The 19,107-nt window shown below is 51.4% G+C and overlaps 1 protein-coding gene across 25 annotated transcripts in view; it reads left to right on the forward strand.

The window, feature by feature from the left end:
- Positions 1-19,107, forward strand: part of MAP2 (microtubule associated protein 2) — a 195,364-nt gene that overhangs the window by 72,155 nt on the left and 104,102 nt on the right. For 22 of the 25 annotated variants that reach the window (XM_035331554.1, XM_035331562.1, XM_035331548.1 and 19 more), the window contains exon 3: positions 8,527-8,592. The exons of 1 other annotated variant lie outside the window; for it this stretch is intronic. The gene's annotated coding sequence lies outside the window, so the exon portion shown is untranslated. Of the gene's footprint in view, positions 1-8,199; positions 8,300-8,526; positions 8,593-11,282; positions 11,401-19,107 lie in introns of those variants that run through there. 2 more of the 25 variants (XM_035331550.1, XM_035331551.1) reach the window with 2 other exon arrangements.

Consider the following 19,107-nt stretch of genomic DNA (forward strand, 5'->3'; position numbering starts at 1 on the left):
TACAAATGCTGGGAGCAGCTGCCTTCTGCCCTCTCTGCTGTGGTGTTCACACGTAGGCAAACGGCTTCATCGGAGCCTGTCCCACCCCGGGGACCAGCTGGATGGTCACCACCCCAGTAAGCTCCTTGTTCACAGACCCAAAGGTAACCTCACGGGGCACTGTGGGGAGATTGGGGTTCTGGGGAAGGCAGCTGGAGGATGGGAGGAAGGCACAATGAGACAGAGCTATCCTGTGGCCAGGGGGGTTTTGCTGGGGGCCGTCCAGACACCAGCCCACCCGTGGGTGGGTCACAGAGGTAAGGAAAGCAGGCACGTGTCAGGCAGGGCAGCAGGACCTTCCTTCTCTCCAGGGAAGATGCCAGCATGTCTCGGCCGCGTCCCTGCTGCTCTCTGCATAAGAATAAGTACATCATTTGATCTTCCTCAGTACCTCTTGTGTTTTCTCTTAATACTAAAGCAAAAAATCATCTTTGCTTTTAGTTAGCTGAGTAAATTCTGCTTCTACACCACTCTGTCCCAGCTGACCTAGGATTAAATTGCTCACTTTATCTTCACAACTGGAACTTTGGAAGATTTCTGTAGCTCTTCTGTGCTTTACAGAAAGCAATGGAGCAATGTGGTAATCTGGGCTTTACAAGGAAAGATGAGAAGAATGTTTTCCCAAGTGCTCCATCTAGCTGGTGTCTGGCCTCTCCCTGGTTTGCCAATATCTTTCTTACTGTGCGAAACCCAAGTTTTGGCGCTTCTCCAGCTGAGCCATCACCACCAACAAAGAAAAAGGAATAATTATTCCAGTGTTTTAGGGACAGCATCTCCATTAAGATCAAGAGAACTCTGATTTGTCTTTTTTTTTTCCCCACAGAAAGCCTTTTCCTGCCAAGCTACTGCCTAGCTCCTTGCTCTCTATTTGTCTGGTTGTGTCTGAGGCCTCGGTTCTCAGTGCACTGTGCAGTCTTTTTCTTTTCTAATTTCCTGCTCCCAGATTCGGGAGGTGCTCTGTCGTTACTGTGATCACCTTGGCTTTGGAGCGTGCTTTCATACGGGTGAAAAGCTCAGCCCAGCTTGGGGTCAAAACCAAATTTTAGAAATGCAAACTAGGGAGAAAGAGAGATCAGGTTGCTGGGTTTCGTTATTGACACCCTTCACTGCCCACAGGAATTTCTCAGTTCTCCTTCTGTCCGGTAGGTGCTTCAAAATTGCTTCTTTGGGTATTTCTGCCGAAGTGTTTGCAAAGATGAGACTGGTTTGTAATTTCCCACATCTGCCTTTCAAGAGAGGGTGCCATGTTTGGTCTTCTGTAGCATCATCTCTGAAACCTTAAATGCTCTTCTGGAGTCAGGAAGGACTCATAAAATGTTTTGCACTCTGGCTAGCTTGTTTTGAGTGCTTTGTATGCTGCTCTTCCCCATTGTGACCCAAGGTTTTGCTGCTTTTTAAAATTAATTGCATGCAGTGTTTGCTCAGAGTTGATTTTATTTGTGAAAATTGAGGTAAATGGTGAGTGTGTTGCATCCTACTCTACTCTGCATCATCTTTGGTGTGCCTCTCTGCTGAACCATGACTTGTCCGCTTTGCTTTTCAGATCGCATTGCATCTTTTTGGTTGCCTTTAGTGTTCCGTACTAATTGTAATTCATTTTGTTCCTTAGCTTTTCTGACTGTGTTCCTGCGCTTTTGCTGTCCCTAAGTTCCATGGCTTTTGTCTCTGCTTTTTTGTATGTTTTTGTTTGATATTCAGGCTCTTAAAAAGCTTAGTGCGGTTGTGTAGAATCAGCAGTCCCTGACTATTCCTTTTAAGTGCTAATGCAGTTTTCTGTAAAACAGCGTCTGGGTGGTTTTGGTAGCAAGAGTTTCCCTGGAGGTGGTTGAAACAGCGTGAGAAGCTCCCCAACTTACAGCAGCGCTGCCATCAGAGCCTGTCATCTCAGGTGCCACTGGTAAAGCCCCTCTCCCTCTGAAGAAGGTCACGTCCCTTAGGGCTCATTCCAAGGTCCTTCCCGTCTCCAAAACTCCATCTTGCCCAATGACTTTCTCATCTTCCAGCTTGCTCTGATGGGCTGGGTTTGACCATGATCACCTTCCAGCTCCCCAGACCTCCCCGCCAATGGCTGTGGGACGTGGCAGCCTTCGCTCCGTACCCCGAGCTCCTGGGCAGCGTGACACAGTGCTGTGAAACGGAGCGCTCTACCTGCCAGAGGTGGGGAAGTAATTCTCCTGCACGGAGAGCTTCAAATTCACCTTGCACAGCACCGTGAGGCCAGGCTAAACCTACGTCTGAGCTACCCGCTCCGTCTGCAGTCATTAGGTGGCGTTTAGCCTTGGTGTAGCAACTGCTGTGGGCTGATTTGATGTGTGTAAGCAGAAGGGGGATCAGGATCGTTATGCTAACCACAGGAAATGTGCTTTTATGGTGATGAGAACAAGAATCAATCACAAGCAGCTAATGAATTAGCTGGCAGTGTCTGCGATGTTCATTTCACAGTAAATGCAACAGTCAAAATCCATTCAGAAGCCCTTGCAAAAGGGCCCTCTGCGAAGAGGATGTCCGCAACGCGCAGTGCGCACGCTGCCCTCACCTTGCCTCTGTCTGAGGCATGGGAGTGTGCACAAAGTACAAGTTCCGCTCCAGATGTGCGGTAGTCAGGGAAGGGCCTCAGGTTTTTTTAGCTGGGTTTTGTCTTTGAGGTCACCGTGGCTATTAGTTATGGTTGTTTTCACTGGAAACCTGCGGTCTGCGAAGGGCAGCTATCGGAGAGGCTCGCCCCCACGCAGAGCACCCAGGTGCCCGTGCAAGGAGGTTGTGAGCGGCTGCAGCAGCACGGCGTGGTGTCGCACCAGCGTCCAGGTGGGTCAGCACCTTCCTCATCAGGCAGCTTCTGCCACCTCTCCTTTTTAGCGAGCGCGCTGCGGCTCCTGCTCTGCACAGCTGGGCTGCTGGTAGCTCTTACATGGGTTTCTGTCTGGCTGCCCTCGTTACATAAAGAGCCGCTAAGGGAGAAGCTGCTCAAACCTGCCCTGCTGCACGCTGCTACGTGGTGCTGCCATCCCTAGCACCCTGCTCCTGGGCCTCGCTGTTGAGGAAAAGCGGTGAGTGAGTAGAGCTAACCGGTTTTTTCACGTTTCAGAAATGAATCTGTGGGCATGGGGGGAAATAACTAGCTAGCTGATTTTAGGAAGGCTGCATTTAGCTGCTTTGAAAGGTATCTCTGAAGACAGGGGGATCTTGAAGTTGCTTTATTAGCACTGCAGAAATGAAGAATTGGATGCCTTTTTCCTGAAGGGGCTCGTGGATATGGGCCCGTTTCAGGAGAACCTCTATTTGTGGTACTGCGTTTCGCTACATGCCAGCATCCCACGGAATTGAACTGAACTTAAGCGTTTGCTTACACATTCTCCTAAATATAAATGGAATCGAAATGCTGTCCAAAACCCCCGCGATTAAGCAAAACAGATAAACTTGTGTGTTTTACATTGCAGTTATTGCCTTAACATATTGAAGGCTGTGCCAGCTGAGAGGTTGTATTTTAATTGCATGTCATGCAAAATCTGATTCAACAAATGAATCATGAATTTAAAACATTTTATTTATAAAGTTAATGCAGAATAATAACCAAAGCTTTTGTGATGAGGTGTGGCATGACAGTTAATTGCAAACCATTAGGCTGCATGGTGAAGTGAAGTACAGATTGACATTTGAACAAATTCTGTGACAGTAGCTGTGATATTTCACTGTAAGCAAGTTTTTGTCTTGATTCGTCACCTCACTGGTGGGCCAGGAGAGAGAGATGAAGAGCAGAAACTCTAGGGTCTGCATCTGCAGTATTTCCGTAGCCACAAATCCCCTCAGGAGCGCAGTGAAGTGCTCGGTGAGTGCCTGAGATCCACGCTTGCTGAGCATCAGTGAAATTGAAAATGAAATTTTGGGTTGATCCAGGCTCCCTTGGGGCTGTACCGGGACAGGACTGTGCCACCAAAGCCCTGTGGCCTAGAGGCTGGGGCTGATTGGGCCGGCGCAGAGGTGTGCGTGGGATCGCCTCTTGTTCTGGGTGCAACAGGGAAATTGACCGTAGCTCTCAACATTAACTGCTGACTTGGGACCCTACAGCTTTAGGAGCCTGCTCTAAGCATCTCCGAACCAGGCATCGTGCAAACAGCCAGGTAGCAGAGGGGGTTTTGAGAACTGGACTTAAAAAAAACACGTTTGGTTAGCTCGTAGCAGTCAAGACAACATCACCAGCATTGCCTTTAACCCTGGCAGTTCCCATTTGCCTTTTCAGACACCCTTAACCCTCGCCTTGACTCAGCTCGGTGCTGTTTCTGAGGGGCTGATTAATGATCCACTTCTGTTTTGACTGCAGTGTGCGCCAGCGCTGCTCTCATAAGAGCCAATACTTGTCCCAGAAAATCTGCTTTCCCTCGCTTCCTCTCTTGCAGTGGCTGCAGCGCTGCAGCTCCTGCGCTGTGGTAATGCGGAGCTGTGCCACGTATCCCCAGGTGGGTTATGGAATTAAAGGCAAAACCAAAAAAGAGCAAACTCGCCTCTTTCACCTACATGTTTGTAACGGCAGCGACTCTGTTGTAGATGGTATCCACCTAGAGCAGCTCAGGGCTGTGTGATCGAGCTTGGTGTTGGCTCCTGTCGTGCTTGAGGCTCCTCATGCAGCGCTTACAGAGCAGTTCCCTCCAAAGAGGCTGTGCACATCTGCACGCACAGTTCAGGGACCTGGTTTTGTTCAAAGCTGAGCCGTGCTTCAGTGGCACTGCTGTGTGTAGCCGTGCTGGTGCAGATGAGTACTCCTGATACCGCAGGTGCCGGGGATTGACTGGAAATTGAAATCGTCTTCCAGGGGCAGCGGGGAAATTTCTGGGCCCAGTGTTTGGGACGAGGCCCTTTAGGGGCTGTGCTGATGAGGGCGCATCGGATGAGCTTACCAAAAGCAGCGGGCTGACTGAGCAGTGAGGCCGAGCACCGAGCAGTTTGCCTCCCCATGCTGCTCCAGGTAGGCTGCTGCTTTGTTAGGGGAGGGCCATACACAAGTTGGCAGCACTTCGTAGCAACCGTACCACATCTTTGTACGAGGTCTGGGGGCTAACAAGCAGCCATCACCAGTTGTGGTTTCTTACTCTTTTGCTGTCATCAATCTCTTAGCTGGAAACCAAGGATTTTCTAAGAAAACCCAGGGACGTGTTTATATGGCAGCTCCAAAGGGTTCTGAGCAGCACTGCACCTTCTGCAAAGCAGGCCTGCAAGGACTTGACCGGCCCCCAGCTTTCAGCATGATCTCAGTGACACGCCAGCACGGAGCGAAATGGAAATGAGGTCCCTTTCTAGGTATTCCTCCCATCTATTATTTACTTGAGGAGTCAGCTTGGCTTCACAAAGGACCTCGAGCCTGAACATACCGCCTGGCAGTTTGAAAACAGTGCTGCACAGGTGGGGAGCTCGGCTGGTGGGGGGGGGGGGGGGGGAACCTCATGAGGAGACTAAAACCAAAGCCAGCCCCCCCCAGCACCCTGAAACTTCCTACCCTGCTGGAAATCCTCTGCACCTTGCTAACCATGGGAGCTGCAAGCTCAGCCTGCAGCTCTTGCTGACTCCTCCCCAGCCTGCGGCGCTCCTAGCAGTAACCATAGCGATGCAGGCACTGGCTCCAGCCCCAGCATCCCCACCGGGACCCCGCTGAAGGAGCCGCTGCGCCATGCTGCATGCGCCTTGCCCCGAGTAATGGTCGTCCTCTCTCCTGCTTATGAGGAAGGGGAAGAAAAGCAATGTTCTCCCTCAGACGGCTGGTGACGTGGGATGCTCTGGCGTTCCTTCCTGCCGCGGGAGAAGAGGCAGCAAGTGTGGAAAAGCACCTGCCTCCCCTCCAGCAGGCAGCCGTCCCCGAGACTGTCGTAAGTGCTGAGACAATGAAGGATAACAAGAAAATGCCTTGTTCCAGGGCTATTTTTACCCGAGTGGTGCAATTTCTGTTCAGCAGGCTTATTCCTCTTCATCTACATCGCTGATCATATTAGCTGCTATTTCGGGCGTTGCATAACATGTTCACCCAACCTCGGGTGGAAAAAAGCAGCAGCCACCCCCCGAGTCCTTTGTTCAAGGCTGGCTGCACCGTTTCGGCAGGGCCTTGGGTGGGAAGGGCTGAGGTGGAGGTTTGGAGAGAAGAAAACGCGTGCTCTGTGGCCCTGGGTTCATAATTCAAACATTTCCAGTCCCTTGGTGTGTCAGCATCCTGATGTTTGTATGGTCTTTGCTCCCAAGCTTTCCTGGTTCGGCATGATGGGTACAAGAGTTTCATGGGCTGAGTTTGCTTTGTGGCTGCCTCTGCCTGGAGGTCCTGGGGCCAAGTCCCAGGCAGGGCCGTGTCCCCTGAGCTCCAGCACAAGCACAGTGGTGCCGGTCCGGGTGGCTGGTGGGAGCCGTGGGCTCCGGGGTGCAGGGCCCAGCCTGGCAATATGCATCAGCCCCTTGTGAGCCATGCCAGGAACATCTGAGAGCCGTTTCAGGACGGTTTTCAGGACCTGCCGTAAGCCCTGCACCCTCCCAGCCCCACGGGGGTGTTTTGGGACCTCCTGGACATGCTGGAGAAGAGCGGCCAGAGGAGAGGAGCCGTGGCGGTGCGGAGGGCTGGCGGCATGGCTGTGAGCAAGCACCAAGTGTTACCGACTGCTTGCTGGTGGAGCTGAGGGGGACGAGGGCAGGAGGAGAGTTTCCTTGGTTTCTGCAGAGGATGAGCTCTGCAGTGGGAGGCTTGGCAGCAGCAGGCACCCCTTCCGATGAGTCACAGGAGGCTTTCTCAGAGGAGAGGTCCAAGAATTGCGCTAGTGCTGCTCTCGCTCGCTCCTTCCTTTCCTTCTGGAGGCCTTTTTGCTGCCACGCGGTACCCGCTCCACCGTCATCCTTGGCCTGTACAGGCTGGCTTTGGGGGCTTCCTTCCTCCTTTCCTCCTCCTCCTCCTCCCTGCTGGGGTGATTTAGGGAGTGGGAGGCAGCGGGCAGGGCAGGGCAGGTCCTGCGAAGGCACTGGGACCTGCTCCCAGGGATGAAGGCAGATGTGGGGCTTGATGGGTGCGTACGATGCCATCTTCTCGTGGCTGAGAGGGAAGGCAGGAGGAGCTGATTCTCTCACGAGGTTTCTCGTGGCTGCTCCATTGCTCCAAGCCCCCGTGTACCTACCCTGATATTTCATTCCAGAATCACAAAACTCACCCCCTCCCCTCTTCCCCCCCCCCCCCCCCCCAAAGAATTCATCTTTCACCTTGTGCCTTCATCCTCCTCTGCCCCTCCCAGGCTATGCCGTGCTCCCTCCCGGAGCACGGGGCCACTTCTCAGCTCCCGGCTCCCTCGTCCTGCCAGGGCTGGGGCTCTTTTGGGGCAGCCGTGAGGCACATTGGTGAGGCTGCAGCACTTCTTGCTTTTCCTCCTTTTTATTTCCCATCGGTGCGAATAAGCGGATGCGAGGCTCTGATAGCAGCGTAAAGGAGCTGCCCGCGACACGTGAACACAAGTGCTGGGTAGCAAACTAAAGGGGGGGAGCGCGCCGCCCTCCTGAGCCGTAATGCAGAAGGCGCTGAATCCCCGCAGACCTCCTTTTCGGCGCGTACCGTCTGTAAAACCTGTGTAGGATTTGGATCAGCAGCGCAATGGGAACCGCGCGTGCCGCTGCCTGCGCGCCGGGTGTGCTCGCGTGTGCTTGGCAGCAGCACAAAAGGAGCCGCTTGATGAGATTCACGGGCGTAGAGGGCCGCTTCCTGGTGACACGCTCAGTCGGAGGCAATTAAAATGCCCGTCAGGCGCCGGAGACCGGCGAGCCCTTGACAAACCACTTAGGCAGCCGCGAGGCGCGGCATCCTATTGTAAGTAGCTGATGGCGGAGCCGGCTGGTTTGTCATCGTTCTGGAAATTTCTGTGGCCAGTGAACTCCCTCTTCCTCTCCCACTCACCCTCTTTTCCTTTTCACCACTGCGGGGACTTCTTCTAATTTGCAGTTTTCCTTTTCCTGACGTACACATGGTAGATGCAAGCTGGTGGCTTGCAGACTGCGTCTGTCTGGAGATAGGCAGCGAGCCGATGGATAACAGCACGCCCGGAGAATGATTGTGCAGCAGTTAGTTAAGGGTAGGCTTTGGGGGTATGGCAGCCTATGAGCCGGCACTGGTTTTCTTTTAAAAATGTCAGCTTTCTTTGCTTTTTTGAGGATTTGTAAGAGCTGTTGTACCTTTGTGCTGTAGCTTTTTGGATTTAGCCTGCTGTAGATGAAATTCTGTAACGGTGCCCACCGAATGAATTAAACTGCACAGGTAATAAGCCTCTGTGGTTTTGCTTATTAATTTATTTAATGCATACATAATATATTAAATATAAGCACACACCTTCACGGACACGTGCTGGGTATTTATATGTATGCATCTTTGTATCATGAAAAGAAAAAACTTTTCTTATAGCTGGAAACCGGTTTTCATCAAGAATTAAGCATTTTCACCTTGGCCGGCCGCCCCCCCCCCCCACCTTTGGTTTATTTTAACAGATCCTCCAGCGTATAGCCTTGGACGTGAGGCACCGACTGGAATCGGCTCGTTCACAGATCGCCAAGGTAGGGCACCTCTGGAGCTGAACGGGGGACTGAGGCTGATGCAGGGCGTGGGTTTTCTTTGGGATTTGTTTTTTTTTGCGTGTGGGTTTTTTAACAATAGGTATTCTTCGTTTGGTCAAACTGTGCTGCGTTGCAGCTTTGCATAGATTTTCCGATTGTTTTGGCAGGCGGTCTGAAGTTATTTTCGCTGTGCATGCATGCGCCGCAGCCATGGAATTACCCTCCCAGCTGCAGCTAGCGGAGGGCAAACAGAAGCCCGCGTGCTCGCCGGCTGCCTTGGGTCAGTACGGGCAGCGTACGGGGCCCTCGCCTTTCCTACCCGTCCTGGGGGCTTGCAGGTACTGGTTTCAGCTTCCCTGGGGTCCTCGCAGGCTAGCATGAACAGGGTTAACCTCCCTGCCCTGCTCCAAGCAGGTACAATCCATCAGAGCAGCAGAAACAGAGGGCTGGCTTCATGCTGTCTGGCTCTCAGGGAGGAGGGAAACTTCTTTTAACCCGTTGACTGCTGCCTGCGAGCGCGGTGCTCAGCTCAGGGCTTGATGCACAGCGCCCCAGAAGCCTGGCAGGGTGGGGCTGGGACAGCTTCCATCTGACGGCATCTGGAGGCATCGCAGCACTTCAGAAATCATTTCTGTCTACCAAAATAAAGCAAGCAGACTTCTTTTTGACAGTGTCATTGCTAGTTCCCAGGAGAAGTTTATTATTCTCTTTCCCCTAATGCCCTTTGGCTTTGGTTGCTCTAACCCTTTAAGGCTGGAAGGGAAATGGGGGGAGAAAGCCCTGCAGAATAGAACACGTGAAGCAATTTTCTTTGGGTTGAGCTGTCAGATGTGTCAAGTGATTAAGGAATATTGATCTCATTGAATTGCAGCAGGGACTGTGCCCGTCGTGAAGAAAGGATTTTTTTATTATTTTTTTTTTGAAAAAAAAGCTAGGCGGGACTGCAAACCTGCTCCTTTCACCTTGATGGAGAGAAGGAAAGGCAATATTCATCTGGTATTAACTTTTCAGGTGCTAGTTCTCACCCGGTACCTTCCAAACCAGGCGTTTCCATGCGTTCTTGTGCTCAGGTGTCACACGGCTCAGTGTACTTCGTAGCTCTGCATTTAGAGCTGAAGGCAGTAAGTGTGTTTGTAGGGCAGGAAGCAAAATTTGAACGTGTCTTTAGTTTGCAGGCAGGGCGGTTCCGTTTGTAGTGCGGGTATCCCAGGAATAATGGTGACTCTGGGAGGAAGCCTGCTCTCATGATGTGCCCCCCCCGGTCCCAGACGGACAGCAACTGCAAGCCAGAACTTCAGCAAGGGCAAAGCTGAGGGCCACTGCTAGCTGCAATGGATCCCCGAAATGTTATCAATCATCAATTTCATTGCGATAAATTGCTGAGGCTGGGTTCTTTCTTGGGGGAAAGCATTAGGGCATTTTTCAGGACATTTTCCTTCCTGGTCATCCTACATACTTCTATTCCTTGTTTTTCTCTTCTACATGCCTCTCTGTTTCCTTGGCCCTTGCCTTCTTTCTGTCTTTGGCAGAAGCCTTCTTGCCTAATAGGCTTTCCTGGCTGAATAAAATTCTTCAGCAGAGCGCCTTACTCGATAGTTTTCCTTAGCTGCTTTTCATACTGTTACTCTTCCTGGTATCAATTATCACTGGACTCACTGAAATAGAAAAACCTGAAGTAAATAGTGTATAAAATGCTTTAATTCTTGAAAAATGTATTCAGTGGTGTCTTTCTAGCGAAGAGTGGGTCCCTTCTCTTCCCGGTACTTTTAATTTCACTTCCATTACAGAAGGGCAGCCAGCCAAACTGCAGTCTCATTCTGATTTCATTAATATTTTGCAAACTCTGTCTCAAGGACTAATGCTGCTTGCTGGGCTCCATGTCAAAATCCAAGGTTTTGCTGCAGCACTGGAGAAGGGAAAGAGGAAGGATCTCTGACAAACAGAAGTGATGGCTTTGTTAGCAGACAAGCAGAACCGCCTGGTTTTTACAGTGTCAGTGGATAACGAGTCAAAATTGTTGACAATGCGATCCCCTTGGATGAATGGTTTTCGTCTCCTCTGGAAATGTTTCTTATCTCTTGTACGCAGCATCTTATCAGACCTCTGCGGTCTCCAAAACCAACAAAAACCAACGGGTGTCAGCTCTATGGTAATGAATCAGAGTTGGTGTGGAGATGCTTTTTCATTTTATTTTAAATGAGCAATGCGAATACGTTTCCTGCACCTCTGTTTTATCAGTCATTTTAACCTCCTCCCTCGATCTGGCCTTTTGAGGTGCACGTTACAAATCCTTCCTTCTGGCTGCAGAGAGGAAAATGAGATGCTATGCTGGCAAATCTGAAATGATTTCAAATAGCACTGTTTTCTTCAAGTAGGGGTAAGGGGCGCTTATTTTGCAAGAACAGAATTAATTGTAGATTGGCAGGGTTTAAAAACCCAATGGCCACAGGGGTCGAAAGAGATGGCTCAGACTATCAAAAGAAAAACCTTTTATCAGCTGATATAGAAAGGCACCAGAAGCCAGAGCTTGTGGTAGCGCTGAGGTGTGTTAGGCTACGCTCTGTGGCTCAGGGCAGGCACCCAGAATGACGTGATGCTTGGCGCTCTCCTTGGCTGAAACAAACGACACGGTGACCAACTGCGCCAGAGGCGCTCAGAAGCCACACGCCGTTACTTCGTCCCCGCGCCTCTCGGGCAGGCAGCGGCACCAGAAGCAAGCCCGGGCCCTGTGTTTGCCTCTGTCCCGGGATCGGCGTCCAGTTTTAACCCCGCTCTCTAGGCAACCCTTCCTCGGCACGTGCAATGGAGGTAAGGTGGAGTTTGGCTTGACGGTGTTCCACGCAGGGGCTTCGCATCCCCTGGGGCTGGGTTTAGACCACCAGTGTTACCGCAGTCTTTTCTCATGACTATGTGAAACAAGCAGATTCTGGTTGGTTTTGGGTTTTGGTGCTGGCCTTCCTGTTGATTTATGTCTTGTGCCTGATGATGAGTTCTCGGTGAAGATTCCTCTGCTGTTTTACTGATTAGAAAGGCTGTCTCCTAGGTATTTTTTTGCTGGCAGATAAGGGTCCTGTATCATGGCTTTCCTTTCATTTGGGGCACCAAAGTGGGGTCCCTTGTAGCGTATGCGTCATCCACTTGGATGTCTGCTTTCGTGTGACTTGTAGGAACATAGTTGTTTGTGATTCTGCACCAAAGCAGGCTTAAATTAGCCAATGGACTCCAATGATTAGCTGGGAAGAAGAAAATCCCCAGAAAACTTGTTTCTGCGGGTTAGCGTGGAGCTAATAGTTCATGGTCCTAATGGAATTTCCTTTCATATGGGTTTTATCTTTCGTGCCTCTCCTCCCCACCGTATCTTCCGTTATGTTTGCACCAGAGTATCCCGGTTTCTCCGTGGCCCCTTGCTGCCCTCTGGGCAGGGCACGGTGTATGCTGAAGCTGCTCTGGGCCGCTGGCTGGCATGTGCATGTACTGCCTGGGTGGAGGAGGAGAGGCAACAAGTAAGTGGTGAGCTTGCGCTGGTGTTTCCTCCACATGAGGGAAGGGAGGGCTTTTTTCAGCTTTGTCACTTCTAGGACACTTCATGTCCTTTGCTCTCTGTGGTTAAATATTAAGAATTAAGGACACCCAGCCGTTTGCAGTGGCAGAGATTTGGGTTAGTAACTGTAGCAAGGATACCCTGCGTAACCTGTCAAGAAAATTGTCAAAGCACAGAAATCCAGCGGAGGAGGAACTGGCCAGGAGCTCAGCTCACGTGGCCCTGGTTGGAGGAGGAACTGATCAGGTGCAGGCCTGCAGTTCGTGTGACGGGCTGCAGGCTGCCAGGCTCCTTTTGGAAGCTTGTGTCCTCAGCTCCTGGTTAGTTTGTTCGTCTGTCTAAGGCAAAATGCCAGTGTATTCCTCAACAGGGGTATGTTCATCAACTCTGCAAAATACTGAGGATCTTTAGGGGAAGCCATGCACGTGCAAATTGTGCTTGTGGGACCTAGAATGGTGGCTTCTGTCTTGGCTGCAGTGATGGAGGTGGTTTTGGTATCGATGTCGTAGCAGGAACAGTAAAAAGGTTAGAATGCATTTAGTAAAATACTCAATTCCCCCCACCTTCAACAATCAGCTTAACTCTTCCTTCCCGTAGAGCTCTTTGCTGTATAAACTTGTCATGGTCGGACAGGTCTGTGGTGGCTTTTAACGTGAGGGTGATGGAGATGATCAATCAATTCACCTGTTCCACTCTCTGTGATGGAGAATAAGCCAGCAGGCTGGAGCCGGAAAAGCCGGGAGGGACTGTGTTGCCGGCAGCATGGTAGGAAAAAAAACCCAACCCACATAGCAGCAATGCTGCTGACTCACGCTTTGCAAACCTGGAACGTTCCCCCAAAGGCCGGAGATGCAGATTGACTTCCTGTCCCTGGCGTGGTCACAGGACAATTCGCTGTATTATTTGCCACCGACTGAAGCCTCGAGATAGTTAGGCACTGCTGCGTTTTCACTGACATTTTATGGAGTGCATTAGCATGGAGCTTGCGAGAAATCATGGGCAATTTATTTTAATACACTGGGTGTCAGTCAGTGCTAAATCACAGAAGCTATTTACATTTGCTTTCTGAGTCATCCTGGTTCTTGCGATAAGGTGATTTTTCAGTGTGTGTGGTTAGTAAATTGGATTCACTTTTCCCTTTTCTTACTTTGCGTGTGTAAATGTTCTTAAAAATGCAAATGCATTCCTTAATTGGCTAAAAGAAGATGAGTCACGTTGAAGAAAGTGTCTTTCTTTAGCCTTTTCATCATCAAGGGGGAGAGGTTTGGGAGTGCTAGAGACGGGGATGGTGAGCAGTGGGGAAAGGCGGCAGGGCTGCGTATGTAAATGTCAGGGTAAAACTCCTGCTGTCGTCCAGTCCCCTCAGGAGCCGGTGTCTGCTGCTCCCCAGTCACTGCCAGCCACGTGCCCGAGGGCACCCGAGCACTGTGCTGCTCTGCATCGTAGCGTGTAGGACTGACAAACGTTGCCATGCAGTGGAAACCTCAGACCTGAGACTGGCTGGGGAGAGCAAGGTATGTGTGGCAGCTCTGGGGACATGTGCGTGGCACGTCCTCCCCTTCCTCATTCGGGTGTTTGGGTTGTGGCTGGGGCCCGCAGGCTGTTACGGAACAAACCCGCAGCACGTTGCAGTGAGATGCTCCTCAACAAATCACTGACACCTTCGTGGACAGGACAGCACGGTCCATCGTGTATGCAGCACAGCAGAGGGGAAGAGGTGTGAAACCAGCGCCTGCTTTTGCTGCTTGGGAGGGCTCCTGGCTCTGTCCTGCAGCAAGGAGCTCTGCCACCCGCACCGTGTGGCCTCGCAGCAGTGTTGGGCAGAGCGCCTCCGGTCCCGGCACGCTGCTGGCAGCAATGCTCAGGCAATGCCTGCTGCTCTCCTGCAACTGTACTTGACATCCTCAGTGGGCATCAGGAAGAGTGCTAGTGTCTGATCGTTTCTGTGTGTGTTTTTCCCTGCTATTTATTTCATTTTTAGATATTTGAGGCAGACATCAAGGAGAAATTGGATAGCACAGGGCTGCAAGGATTTGGAGGTGGATCATATTCTGCCTTAGGATGCTGTAGGCCCGGAGACCCTGCTGTCACTTCCAGCACTGCAGCCGGCACTGCAGCACCTCGCTGTCAGCCCTGAGCACCCAGGGAGCAGCCCCGCTGCTAGCACCAGCTTGCTTTCATTTCGTCTGAAAGCCAGAATGTAAAACACAGTGCGCAGTCACAGTCCCCCTCAAGTGATCTCTGGGGTCAGCGCAGGGACAAAGCCAGTGGCATTTAATAATTTAGGACAGACCTACCTGCTTTAGGATGTCTGTCGTCACAGCAGCTGACCTGAAATCTGTTTGGGGGGGATTTACTCGCATCAATCCCAAACCCTTCGCAGTGTTTCTTAGCGTTGCTGCAGTGACTCGGCTGTTTGCTTGCCTTTAGGGTCTTCCTTATCGCCTTAATGCAGCGCAAACCAAGTTTATAAAGACTGGAGATGGCTGCTGGCTGTGCTGATAAATGGATGTTACATCAGGGCACGGCTGCAGCTGGAGGTATGCCAACAAGCCTGTGTGTCCAGGCCCCATCCTGGTGCTACAGCGGGCTGTAACCCCGGGCAGCTGCGGTGGTGCTTGCCCAGGATGAGGATCTGCTGCCCAGCAGGGGCACATCCCCATCCCCATACAGCTCCTGTGGGGTCTGACTGTTGCTCTTGTGTGTTTCTAAAGGAATTGTAAAGCTCTTTAAGAAATTAGAAGCGCACATGCTTTATTTTGAAGGCAAGCACAATGTAGGCAAAAGTGCTGTACGGTGGGCTCCTTGCTCAGGGCACTGTAGTGGGGTCAGCGCTGCTCCTGCACCCTGTGCTCTGCATCTCCACAAGGACAAGGCCTTGGCTGAGTTATCCTGAGCTCAGCAACACGACGATAAGACTAAAGGAACATTAGATGCCAAAGAATGACTCAGGACTGCACTGATGGATCCCCTTTTTTTTTTTTTTCTTTCCTATAGTCACATTAAAATAGAAGTTAGAGTAACAAATTGGGATGCTCAGCGTACAAAATCTGATGCGTACAACTTTGTGATCCCCACTTGCTCCATAGCCCTCCGCATAGAGCAAAGAGGCCTAATTTTTTTTGGCAAACCCACTGGGATCCCCAGAGGTTCGTGCTCTCAGCCCCGGTGCCGTGGGCGCGCTGTCCGCAGCGGTGCCGTTGATGTCCCCCTGGGAGGAGCTCGGCTCCTCCTTGGGTGGGTGCGCGGTGCCTAGGAGGACTGAGCCCTCTTTCTGGGGAGTTGCCACGAAGGACTCCTGCAATGCAACTAAGCACACGAATACTCATTAAAATAAGAACTGTCGCTACTACTTTTAGAGGTGGCGTTGCATAATTAACAAGGAGAAGAGCAGTGTTTGTAACAGCAGCCGTGGGAAACGGACAGAGCTGCTTACTGCAGCAACATTTCCTGCAGAACACAGGGAATGCCCTCGAGTATCTTAACAAATGTGCTTATTTCTTAGGGTGGTTGTTTGTCCATTGGTGAAAACATCTTTCGGTGAATGCTTATGAAAGCAATTATGAAAGGTAAATTCTAGACTCATGTATAAAACTACTAAATGTAGTTTTACAATTGTATCATCTGCAAAAGCCTTATGCAGTTGTGTGCCTTACACACAAGGAGGAAACTTGAGCACTTCAGTGATAAATTATGGAACACGAGGGATGGAGACTGTGCTCCATGGTATGAGTAACACGTCCATGTGTCTTGCAAACAATTCACAAACTAAGAATAACTCACTGGAAGAGGTTTGTGTTCTTGTCCTGTAACTCCATCTCACCTTGGCTGTATTTTACAGATCTGCTGGTGCTTAAACCCAGCTTGGTGGGGCTTTTGAGTTGTTTTTTTTTTTTTCCCTATCATTCCACAATCATCAGAATCTCTGCCCAGCCAGCCCTGCTTTAAAGCAGTGCTCGTGTTCCCCGTACCAGCTGCTGTCCGAGGGCTTTGGAGGAGGCAGCAGCATCACCCCGAGCCAGTTCTATTGTGCCATGCCTTGGCTGGCAGCGATGAAAGACAATCAGGGAGAAGCGACCGTGCCAAAAAGATGCATTTTGAGACCTTGGGCACGTAATAGGGACAACCCAGATCTGGTGTGGATGTGACTGTTTGTTGCAACCCGGCGTGCCTGCCGGTGCCAGCCCACGGTGATGCTGAAACTATTTCTGGTAAGGAAGTCAGGGGGAGGTGTCTGCAGCCAGCTGGGATGCTGTGGGTAGGCGCGGGGCAGGGTGTTGCCAAGCACAGCGCCAGCACAGTGCTGTCCCTGTTCCTCAAGGGCAGCGTTTACCCATGGGTTAGAGGAGTCAGGGGCGACATGAAGGGGTCCTTGCTCCCGTGAGCAGGAGCATCAGCGGTTTGCATCTTTTAAGCAAGGTTTAATCTGCACAGACATGAGTATTTGGCAATGGATTCAGCTTTGCAAAATATTTGTAATTTTGCCTTGCAATATACCAGCCTCTAACTGAAAATGAAAAAAAAAAAAAAAAAATACAAGAAACAAACAGTGAGACCTAGGGCAAAGGGGGACAGTCAGATCATTGCGTTTGTGTCCACGTGTTCACTTACATCTCTAGTGTTTGCATACATTTACTGAAGCTCTCTCTTACATTACATTAGCCCCTGTAAGAACGGTTTGCCCCACGAAATGCCTTCAGGCAGTATCCAGGTGGGCAGGGGAGATGTCAAATCAAACTCTTCTCCATGCTGTCAGCGGAGGAGCGCTGGAGTTAGCAGCAGTTTTACGAGGGTCTGTTGGGATAAAGTACTGTGGATAAACTGATTCCTGGAGCAAATCAGCTTCCTTCAGAAACCAAATAGGAATTTAGCCTGTACATAGGGGTGTATAATCACACAGAATAAAGAGAAGCAGACATTAAATCTGTGATGTTAAGGGAAAAAAGGAATGTACCTTTCTTCACTTGCCTGAAATTTCACTCTGCTTTACAAACTCAGTTTTTGGGCTGTATTTGTTGGGGCAGTCCCAAGCCCAAACACAGGCTGGGCAGAGAACGGATTGAGAGCAGCCCTGAGGCTAAGGACCTGGGGGTGCTGGTTGACAGAAGCTCAACACAAGCCAGCAGTGTGTGCCTGCAGCCCAGAAAGCCAACCGTGTCCTGGGCTGCACCAACACGGCGTGGGCAGCAGCAGGGAGGGCAATGTGCCCCTCTGCTCTGCTCTAACCAGACCCCACCTGGAGCCCTGCACCCAGCTCTGGCTTACAACTTAACTTGAGGATTACAACTGACTGCTTACAAGAACTGAACCCCGAGCATTTCTGTTTCCCAGCAAAGCTCCTTGCAGTGCTCGCCGGAGGTGAGGAAGCAAAGCAGCACGCCGCTCAGATGGCTCTCTGGCAGCCCTCTGCCTAAGCCCATGGGCTGGAGGAATCCCTGCAATAGCAAAAGCCCCTGCCTTGCCCTCTGTGTGAGGGAAGGGCCCTCAGACTCCGAGAGGCTTGCTGGGATGCTCTGTCCCACTGCCCCGCTGCCTCCCCTCCAGCTTTTCCGCTCGTCTCTGGCTGCTGACTTGGCTCAGCAGAGCTTTGCTTTCGGGGCGCTGCTGCCTGCAGCAGGAACTGCCATTGGATCTGAAGCCCTGGGCTGCTTAGTGGAGTCGAGTCTTTCGCTGATCCATATTCCAAACTCAGGGCAGCCTGCCCCCTCCAAGCCCCCAGCTGCCAGCAGTGCTTTCTTGCTCCCTTTTTCCCCGTGCCTGCCACCGGTTCTCTCCTGGTGCGGAGGCTGGGCATTGCCTTTCTTCTGCAGCACTCCCCTGCTTTCCCTGGAGCTGTGCTGCTTTGTCCCGGGCTCCTGCACTTGTGCTCGCGAGTCAGAGGCACAGCTTATCACTGCTGGGCAGGAGCATCTGTCTCAGCTTTGTTTCTTTTGCACTTGTTGGGGAGAATGGGTGTGTTTGTAAGTGGTGGTGTGGAAGGAAAAACCGTGCCCCCTGCACCTGTTCCAGGTTAGAGGGCTCCACACGCCGAGAGCTGCGCTTAGAACAGCACGGATAGAGCGGGGCTGGGCGCAGGGAGAGCTCCTGGCTGTTTAAATGGACTCGATGGCTATTGTGTGGCTGCCATCTGTCCTCTTCACGCAGCATGACTTGGTTTTGCTGTTATCTTTACCCGGGTCTTACGAGGTCTCTAAACCACTGGCCAGGCTGCATTCATTGCTGGATAAAGGAGCTGCTGCTTTTCTTCACAGAAAAACATGTCTCACTGCAATGCCAGTAAATCTGCCTCCCCGCCCCCTGTTTTTGGCATGAGTGACTTACGGCACGAGACATGGGGTTGATAGCAGGGACCTCACTGCAGCATTTGCCATCCTGGTTAATCAGCACTCTTTAACGGGGTGCTGTGCTCTGAACAGAAAGCAGGAGCTATACAAGCAGTGGCTGTAGCATCAGGCGTTGAAAGCTGAAGTGCATCTTATGATTTAATACGATAGCAGGGAAATCGAGGTTTGGAGAAGACAAGGGCTGGACGTGGAAGATGCTCCAGGGAACATGTTGCAAATTTTGCAAGCAGGAGTTGAGAGGACTGAAGGAGCTCGAAGGGGGCTAACAGCACTGAAGGCATAAGGGTAAGCGTGCAGCGCAGTGCCAAGTCTGGTCTTTGTGCCTGTTGGCATCAAAGTCAGGCTGCTCACCTGCTGTCGAGAGATGGCAGTGATTCAGAAGCCTGGCAGCGGTCAGCAGGCTGAAGTTCTTCGTGTCTGTGGGCCGGGCCCAGCGCTGGGTACATGCAGCAGCTGCCCAAATCTGCAGCAGCACACGTGTGCGGGAGCAGGCGGGCTGCAGCTGATGTTTCTGGGATGCGTTTTAGCCAGATGTCCTTAGCGGTAACGAAGCTCCTTTACAGGGCTGCAGACACTGGAGCACCCGAGTGCAGTTCTTCCCGGTGACGAGCTGCCCGAGCCACGACCACT

Source organism: Oxyura jamaicensis, chromosome 7, assembly GCF_011077185.1.
Source record: "Oxyura jamaicensis isolate SHBP4307 breed ruddy duck chromosome 7, BPBGC_Ojam_1.0, whole genome shotgun sequence".
In the NCBI taxonomy this organism is placed as follows: domain Eukaryota; kingdom Metazoa; phylum Chordata; class Aves; order Anseriformes; family Anatidae; genus Oxyura; species Oxyura jamaicensis.